We start from the raw sequence: 9,797 nt of genomic DNA on the forward strand, positions 1-9,797 counted from the left end.
ACTTGCCTCGATATGTCAACGACTGTCAAATATTTAAAATACCTTATATTCACTGCACTGTTTAGTTCAAAATACGTCTGCTGTGGCGACCCATTCGTCATTTTATCTGTGTCAACTCTTCACACAATCTTCGCCAATTATATGATAATTTTTCTTAATTTCGTTATTATGTTAATTACGGTTGTCGCTAATCAAAGTGCTTTGATCATGTTAAAATAAAGAACATGGAGGTGAAACGGCCCTAACACTCCCTTTGTAGTGGAGAGCGGTTTTTTTTTATAGCTTGGATATCAACATCGTAATATTAGCATCGTGGTAATAATAAGAAATATCGCAAAGCAAAAATACTTTTCCCAGTAACGAGCATGTCGACAGCATTAGTGCTTTGAACAAACGAAAAGGGATTCTTTTCTTGAGTATTGCGGACATAAAAGTAGCCGATAGTCTATGTGTGTGGTGTGCCAAAAGGGCTGCGGTATTTCAGCCGTCCACCCATACATAACTATACCGAAACCGGTTCGTAATAAGTTAGAAGCACTCGCCTCAGAAGTGCTAGCCCATGCGGCTTATACACCAAGCTCGATTCCTACCGTTTATCACTTATTTGCATCGATGGGGCACGAACTTGTTGAGCAGCGTTCAATCTGTTACAAAAATCTACAAAACTGAAGCAGCGATAGCTTGTGTTAAAACAACAAGTGTGTTTTTGGTAGAGCATCAACCAATTGCCAGAAAGTTGGGAAAAATGTCTAGCTAGCCATGGGCGTACTACTTTGAATTTACATATTTATTTTCCGCACGAGCTTTCCGGTTTCGTAAATACATAATTGACATTTCTTCGAAAATAAAAGAGCAGTCTTTCGAACTGCTATAAAGGAATGGTTTACACGATTAAGTTTCATAGAAGTGGCAACTTTCTGCAAGGCTTTGTGAAATTTTGAGACTAAAAACTTTAAATATTTCGTTTCTAAGTCTGAAAAATTAAATTAAAGGGAAGTGAGTAAGTAAAAGTTTGCTTTTGCATGTCACGTCAAAACTGATTTTAAAGTAATAAAACCAAATAATATCTCTCACAGCTCATCTGTAATCGACAGGCTAATCAATATGTAACCGATGGTATGGACGAAGAAGGACAAAAACTATAAAATTGACAAAAGCCCCCCGCAATACTCATGATGACGGTGGCAGACAGAGAAAGTACTTTTTGCTAAGCCTTAAGTTTTCTATTGGAACACAGGTAAGGAAATGGAATGTGGCTAGCGGTTGTTGCCTTACACACACCACTAAGAAAAATAGCAAGAAACAATCAAATTGAACTTTGACATGCTATACTCTGGAGCGGGCGGGGATGAATTCTGCCACTTTTCCACAAGCACTGCGGGCGCCTTTATGGAATATGCATGCAAGTTTGTGTCGTTGGATTTGCTGGAATTTCTAAGTAACGAGCAACAAACCAAACTCTTTTCGTTTTTGATGATAGATAGATAGTCGGTCTCGGGTTACTCTGTGTCGTTCGACTCGTTTTGCTCATTTTCAATATTAACTTTCATGCAGCAACTTCCAAATGTTTTCGCCAAATTGAAAGCCAGGAGAATATTTAGCCATTTAGCGGAGAGACGGACAGACTGAATTGCTCAAATCGATGCTTATCATGAACATATATACTTTAGAGAATCTAATGGTTTTGATATATAAAGAACTTAACGTGGTAATGGTCGGCAAGCGGGGACAAACGGTCGATAGCTCATAAAACTTTTCTACTTGAAGCGAGATATTGACATGATTATTAATCAATTGGATATATTTAATTTATATTATAAGTTATAATGACTTTGCTTATTCGAAAAATCAGAATGGTGAACAAATAATTATTAATAGTCTGCCTCGGTTTACTTTACATATAACGAAGTTATTATAGAAATTTTGCAAAGCTACAACTCCTTCCTTACTCCATTTAAAGTGATCACTTGAAAATCGAGTTGCTTTTATTGTTCAATTTGCCGTTACACACAAATATAGTCAATAATCGGTATGGGTGTGGGTTTACTGATAATGTGGTAAATTCGTTTCTCTGTTATTCTGACGAAAAGCCAAACAAACTCAAATAATGTAATACAAACAAAAGAGATTAAAAAACAAGAAACTAAAGGAAGAAATTTTTTCAACCGTAAGACACACAAAGAATAAGGAAAACGAAAAAAAAAAAAGGAAAAACGAAAAAGGAAAAAACAAAAAATAAAAGAAACGAAATCACAACTCGAGGTGACAAAAGCAATTGCATGCATAAGCTCAAACATGAGATTTTCGCCCGAAGATTATCAAGACAGTTTACTGTCGACTGCTTGTTTCACTATCATACAAGAGCAGCAATAGCAGCAGCAAGCATGCGACAAAAATAACGAAAACAGCAGCAGAAAAATGAAAAATACACAAAAAAAAAAAAAAAAAAAAAACAAATGAAGGAAAGATTAAAACGAATTCAGAATCATCAACAGGTATGATATAATATAGACAATGAAAATATTATAAAATGAAGAAGAAGTCGTAGGTCGGAATCTTAATAAAAAAATCAAACTATGATCGAAAACTATCATGAATTTGCTAAGAAACCGCGTACCATAAAGTTAAAGGTAAGCTACATAACCTCGGTTAAAACATGCTCGATCCGAAGCAAGATATACTGTCCTCCATGCGCTTTAAGCAATGAGACGTGAATGCAATCTGTTCAGAAAGCGTAAGAAAATTTTTCTTTTTCTCAAATTTTCAAAGGCGTTTCCACCCAAAGCCGTAGAAACATGAATGGATTTATTTTTTCGCATATTTTTCATTGGTGTTTAGAATATTAACTGTTCACATACGCAAAATTTCGCTTAATTGCTTCTGTGGCAGCAATTTGATTCTTGGAAATGTGGTATAATCGCATGGGACTAAAACTGAAATGTGCGTTCATAAAAAACGATTTTTTTTTTTTTTTCACATGTTTGAATACGACAGTGCATAAGAATGGTGCACAGTCCGTGTATGATCGTTATATGAGTTTTTTCTCTTATGAGAAACACGGTCACGCATGCACCGTAAAATGTTGATATCTTACCGATTCTTACGGTTATGATTACCTGACGAAAAGCAGATTACTTAGCGATGATACAAAGAGAAAAGGAAAAACGTCATCAAACAATTTTCGAGTAATCTCTTAAGTCATGCCTTACTCGCGCCATTGCTTTTTCCAATTAAATCCAGTTTTTGTACATATTCGCGTTTCAAAACCATTTGACGGGTAAAAATTGATCATAATATGCTAAATCGATTGTGCGTAGACGATGTTTTTAATAATCGTTCTAAGTTTTTCTTGGGAATTAACGCAGAAAAATGTTCAGAAAAATTCAAGTCTTCAGCGTTTTCAAAATGACTTAATAGCGAAGTTTTGTTATAACAGAATACTTGCTTTTCTTTTTCTTTAAAGATTTTTAGGAAAATTTTGATGGAAATTTAAATCATAACTTAATATTTCCATGACTTACATATGAAATGACAAACTCGGTTTACCTTACCAATCTGCGGTGAAGAAAATAAACGAAAAAAACAAAAAAAGAAAAAGCAAGTCTTCACAATGCACAATCAAAAAAATTGCAAAAAACTACGCATGTAAGTATTGTAGATGATTGTACGCGTTTGTGTAGGTGTATATCAGCATAGATATATTCACATTTATATGTATATGTATGTATGCGGTTACACATATTACTTTTTATCCTACGAAAAATTCAAAAGAGACTTTATCAGACTGAATGTAAATTATGTGGTTTATTGTCAACTCTCAAAAAGAATATCTTATGGTAAATATGTACATATATACATATATGTCAGGTAACTAAAAACGCTATCGCCTTTTACTATTTATAATACACTTTCATACGGTATGTGGATACTTCTTTTCAATATTAGTAGATCAGTTGGTTATTCATTTTTTGCTCTCAAGCATTACTTTATGCTTTTTTTGTTTTTTTTTTCTGCATCCATTGTGAAGCATTAGTATTAGTATTAGCTAATATAATTTGGAAATGGTTCTATTGGATATACCTAATAAAAGATTTGATATTATTTAGCTTAGAAGTTAAGTTAGTCTTCAAGTAATGTACAACGTGAAAAACATGAAATGGTGAACTTTTGGAACAAAATTATTTTAAATTGCAAGAAAAGCGCTTCTAAAATATAAAATAACTCAGTGCAAGTAGCAAGCGTGTACTGCTGCACGAACGAATAGTGCTACAAACAATTCTGTTGCCATTTTTGCCATTCCGTGTGCCATAACAAGCTCCTAATAACCTATGCTTTTATTCAATTAAAATTTATCAAGAGATAATATAATATATATAATAAACATATAATATTGTACATATATATAGATAAGAAAAATTTGTGTAATCTACGGCGAGAATGCTGTGAATGGATGAAGGACTAATAAGTAGTATGCTCGATTCTTTTCCGGAAATTTCGATGTCAAAGATCTATTTCGCAATCATTGAAAAACTCGATGAAATTTTGTAACTAGTGGAGCAAGACTGGCACGGAAGGTTACGAAAAAGCGCAGCACTAAACATCAACCATATGACAGCTTGAAATCATTCTAAAAGAGCAGGCTACGAAAAGATGCTCGAAACTGCCCATTATTCTATACGCATACGTAGCATATCTATATATACTGCGAGGTATAAAATTACAATCACTTTTATATTTTATACCGATGGATTAAGCTCGCTTCCGATTCCGGATGTCCTCACAAGCAAATTTCTTTTCTCGGCACAAGTTCGATTACGGCTTTTAGGGCGAGTGTTATTTACGTCGGTTTTTTGCATATTATTTCACAAAAAAAGAGGCTTAAACTCGATTGAGATCTCTAGGCTTGGGGATGACTTAGTTTAGTTTAGGATCTTATTCGATTTAATGAAAGGACACTGATTCACTTTAGCTTAAGGTTTTATTCACTGTTTGTATTACACTGAATTGGTCTTACCTTATGGTTTTCGTACTCGAAAGTTTTGAAATATTTAAACAGACCAGAGATTATTCATTTGACTCGGTTGCCCCCATGATGGCTGAGAAACTTTTTTAATAATTTACATAGAGAAATTCCACGGACATCTGGTACTGTTGGCTGCCCCATTGAGAAGATGCAAGAAGAACGGAAACACTCTATTCTCTGACTCGGACTTCCAGACATTCATACTAAGTTTGTAGGGGCTCTTCTCTCTTTTCAATTAATCGCCTATAAGATCATAATAATCGAACGAGCTTGCCTAGTTGTAATAAACGCAATCATTCTAAGTAATTAAATATTGTCAAAAAAAAACTTTCCCCGAAACAAGCTTAATGCTTACATCTGCACTGTTGCAATGAATTTCTCCCGCTCCAGTGTTAGCAGCGAAAATTCTTTTATCCATGTGAAGAAGAATAAAAGAAGGACAACTGAACTCGGTAGGTGGCCCTGAACCAATGTTCTCGCTGGAATTAGCCTACCAAGTCCATTTCGTTACGATATTGTAACATCTATTTCTGACATATTCAAATTCAAGTCAACACTCACTGACAACATTTCCAATAGGGGCAATATGAACTTAACAGTAAACCATTTTTGTTCTTTCCGCAAGATTTTTTTTAATAACCTAATGTACGTATATTGATGCAAATGCATTTGTCTACGCCTCTCCTACTACAGATATATGGCAACTTGTACTGGCTATAAAGATTCTTATGGCAAGACTTTAATGTGAACAAATTAAAGGAGATCAATTGTAACGAAATTAACGAGCCAGCAATTGATTAAAATAATGGGTCAAAGAATTAATTAACAGAATGTTGTGGACATCAATTCATGATAGTACCATAAAATAGACGAATTTCAGACATTCAAAAAAAAAAAATAAATAAATAAAAAAAAAAATATGATTATTTTCTTAACTTTCACATCTATTCATATATAATAGTTTGCGGAAAAATTATTTTAAAGCTAAAGAGTGGAAAGAGCGGGCTAAAAGGGAGCAGAAAAGAACTAGATGGAAAAAGTTTGATTTGTACAGAGCAAGTAAAGCAAAGAAATGCCAAACATCAATATATACAAAAAAATTTTACGAAAAAAAAAAAGCAACCATAACAAATAAATTTTCTTTACTCTGGCCAAAGCTTGGGGAATAAATTCCTTAAAATAGAAGAATTTCGCTTTTGCTTGCGCTTCACTTTTTTTTCTTTTTTTGTAATTTTTCTTTTTTTATCAATTTTATTTTTTCTAGCAATTTCAATAAACAATTTTCTCCCAACGGGCTTTAATAAATTTCTCAATTCAACATCGGCGTTGTATATGTATTTCGACGTTAGTATGTCTATGTAGAACGTGATATATACGCACAACTCTCTACAGAAGATGTATATGTATATATATATAACTTGTTTTATATATAATATACTTTAAAAGTCCATGATTTATATATGCACCCAGCCTCATAACAGATGCTACAAAAACTGCCAAAGTTTCCTCTCACTCTGTTAGTGTGCGTTTATGCCTGCCTGATGGTTTCTTTTGGGTTTTTTTTATTTTTTTTTTATTTTTACTTTTTTATTTTTTTCAAGTTTTTTCAGTTTCTTCTTCTCCTTATAGTTCTTCAACTTTGTACTTCAACTTGAATTGGAGACATTCGGTAGTGAAATTGCATGTATGAGTGTGTTTGCGGGCGCGCGGAAAGAGAAAAGTGGTATGTGGTAAGCAAGCAACAAATATACATTGAAAAGAGTAAATATTTGCTATAGACGACTGAAGCTGATGGAACATTAACGCACAACCATATTATACCACGCAGCCTCAAACCCAGCCAACCCCATAGCATATAGCAACTGCGAACCGGCAACTGCGAACCGGCAACAGCCGTGGAAACAACAATAAGAAAAAAACTAGCAAACATTTGTGGTGGCACGGTAGCACACAAGCAAATGTGGCGTAGCGCTATATTGCATCGCCTTTGCTTTTATCGAATGCATTCGCCTTTGCTGGCAAACTAAGATAAGAAGGCATAGTTTTACTTTTATAGTGGCAAACTTATACATACTGTAAACTAACCAGCCAAGCAGCCAACTTGTATGCATACATAGCCGAACACAAATACAAATAAAAAGTCGACAAAGAAAATATTGAGCTCTTTGAAAATAAAATCGAAAATACTTTCATTGCTCAAGCCTGTCATGCAACAACATCGTAATCAATTGGTTGAACGAATTAATTAATTAATTGTTTCCGACAATATATCGTAATTTCCTGTCTATAAGGCATCTATGTTTTCAACTTACACGATGAATGCTTCAAGACGTCTCAATTTAATTCTCGGAATTTCTAGCGACTTCATACACTGTGCATTTCCCCTGAGAGATGCAGTTGTTTTCAGAGTCAAGACATATGATTTGGAGACTCATAGTTTAGTTTCCGAAAGTGCTGATGTATGCTTGAAGAGGGATATGGCACACGTCCTACTTCGAAAATGTTGGATCGAATCGAAGGAGACATCACAAGCCTGACGCCAATTTTTATCGATAATATCTAAGCGCGGGTTTTAGATCGTTTTAGACGTGCAGTCGTTTAAGTTGTTCACATCTTACTGCCTGAACTGTGGAAGGATTTTGTGATGCCTTTGTAATCGTAATAAATTCTCAAGAAAATTCTATTCCAATAGGTCTTCGTCATAATGTTCGAGCAAGTCCCCATCTTGCGGCCTACTTTTCACTTTTTCACTAAATAAACGGCTCGAGTCCAGCAAGCGTCACTAGGAATTAATGGAAGTTAAAGGAAGTTAAAACTGGTAAACTCATTTTCATTCTTTTGAAAGCCATTGAGACGCTCGTATCATCTTGGAGGCTGACATTGTCAAAATGATTCGGCAATGACTGCTAACAGATGTTCAGCTCTTTCTGTTGCCTATAAGGCGCAACAAGAGGCATTTGTCTCATAAGGAGCAGTGTTGCGTGTGCCGAAACAATTGAACTCTGTATAATGCTTGAAATGAAATTGAACTTGTAGAGCATTTATGGCAAATAACAATACCTTCGCGAATATATTACTTCTGAGACAAGGAATATTAAAGGGTTTCTTTGTATATTTACTGACTTCCAGCGCTAATCGTCGTCAAATAAGTTTCAGCGTGATCTGCTAAATTTTATCAAGATTACCGTTTAATGTAGGCTTAAAACTTTTTAGACTATCTTATATAATGTATGGATAAACAAAAAACGCATATATAGGAAACGTTACGTTTTTATGCAACGAACAGAGACATACAGTTTAATATTGTCTTTAGCTGTTGAGGTAAATTAAATTTGTAAAATATGTATTTTTCTCTACTTTGGTAGAAAGATGAACAAAAATAAAAATAAAAAAAAAAAACGTATAAAGGAAACTAACTCAAAAACTTTGGAGACATTTTATTCGTTTGAAACTACGGATATAGTAAAAATCTTGGCACACAAAACTATTAATTTTAAGCAAACATACATAGAAACACGTATGGATATGTGTAATTATGCGCACACACATAAACAAACACACACGCATCTGTTACAATTCAAATAAATATTTAAACCAACATTTCACACACACTTCACTTACGTTTAAAACCAAAACAAACGATTTCGAGGGGCAAAAAAATAAAAGCAACAAAAAGCAAAAGCAAAATGCGAAGAGAAAATAGAAAATAGAAAAAATGGCAATGAAGCATCATTTTTCGTTTCGTATGTCGTTTTGTGTTTGTCTATACATAAATTCTACCACATAATTTGGCAATCACGTTCAATTAAAGAACACAATTTCACAACTGCGGTTTTCGTTTATAAACAATATGAAAATATGGCAATAATAACCCAATCGTAAATGCATTCTCGCTGTTTAGTGCAAGAGTAACTCAGGATCTAAAAGTTTTTACACATATATAGCGTATACCATAGCAATAATATATAACAAGCTCAACAACTGAACAGTTTTTCTATTGCGTATGAGTAATATTTATTCACGTATATATATATATATATATATATATATATGCATATATACGTTCATGTTTATATACGCATTGAATTGCTGCCAAATATATGTATATATATATATATATATATGTATATAGATATATATTCATAAACACATTATAGACTGTTTGGTTATAATTATAATGTCTGAAAGATAGATCGCCGCTATATATAGTTACAGAAATGTATTTTGTGCACTAATAAGTATGCGTTCATAAATGCGTATTAATTGTTGGCTTAGTAGTTAAAAGTCCAATAACGGAGAATTGCTCATTGTTTCAATAGTAGATTCGCAACCAATTAAAGTGTTATTACAAATTTAAAATAATTACAAACAAAGTGGAAAATAACGAAAAAAATGAAATTTTAATGACGACTGGTATGGTAGTCGATTCGATTTGTATAAAGAATTGCATAAATTTGCCATTGAGTCATTACTGCCAATAATTCAGTTGCAGTTCGTTTAAAATGTTCGATAAGCATAAGTTCATATATTATTGAGAAATACTTTTTTAAAATGAATAAAATTTCACCCTTCATTACTATCGTTTATAATGCGTGTAAATTATTGAAAATAAATAAAAAATAAAATGATTCGTCTTCAGAATTAATTTAGATTATATGTATTAATGGTTTGAACTATTATCGGGAAGTTTGTTATTGTTTGTGACGATCTAGATAAGACATTACGGTTAGAGGTTATAAGCGTACACGTATTTTCATATATACAAGCTCGTTTT

At 33.4% G+C, this 9,797-nt stretch overlaps 1 long non-coding RNA gene across 1 annotated transcript; it reads left to right on the top strand.

The window, feature by feature from the left end:
• Nucleotides 1–210: 210 nt before the first annotated feature.
• Nucleotides 211–8,356, top strand: LOC119634026. The gene is made up of 3 exons (XR_005246916.1): nt 211–1,000; nt 1,077–1,237; nt 6,653–8,356. It is a non-coding gene; the product is annotated as an uncharacterized LOC119634026 (long non-coding RNA).
• The last annotated feature ends 1,441 nt before the right edge of the window (nt 8,357–9,797 follow it).

This window comes from Glossina fuscipes, unplaced genomic scaffold (assembly GCF_014805625.2).
Source record: "Glossina fuscipes isolate IAEA_lab_2018 unplaced genomic scaffold, Yale_Gfus_2 2, whole genome shotgun sequence".
NCBI classification, from domain to species: domain Eukaryota; kingdom Metazoa; phylum Arthropoda; class Insecta; order Diptera; family Glossinidae; genus Glossina; species Glossina fuscipes.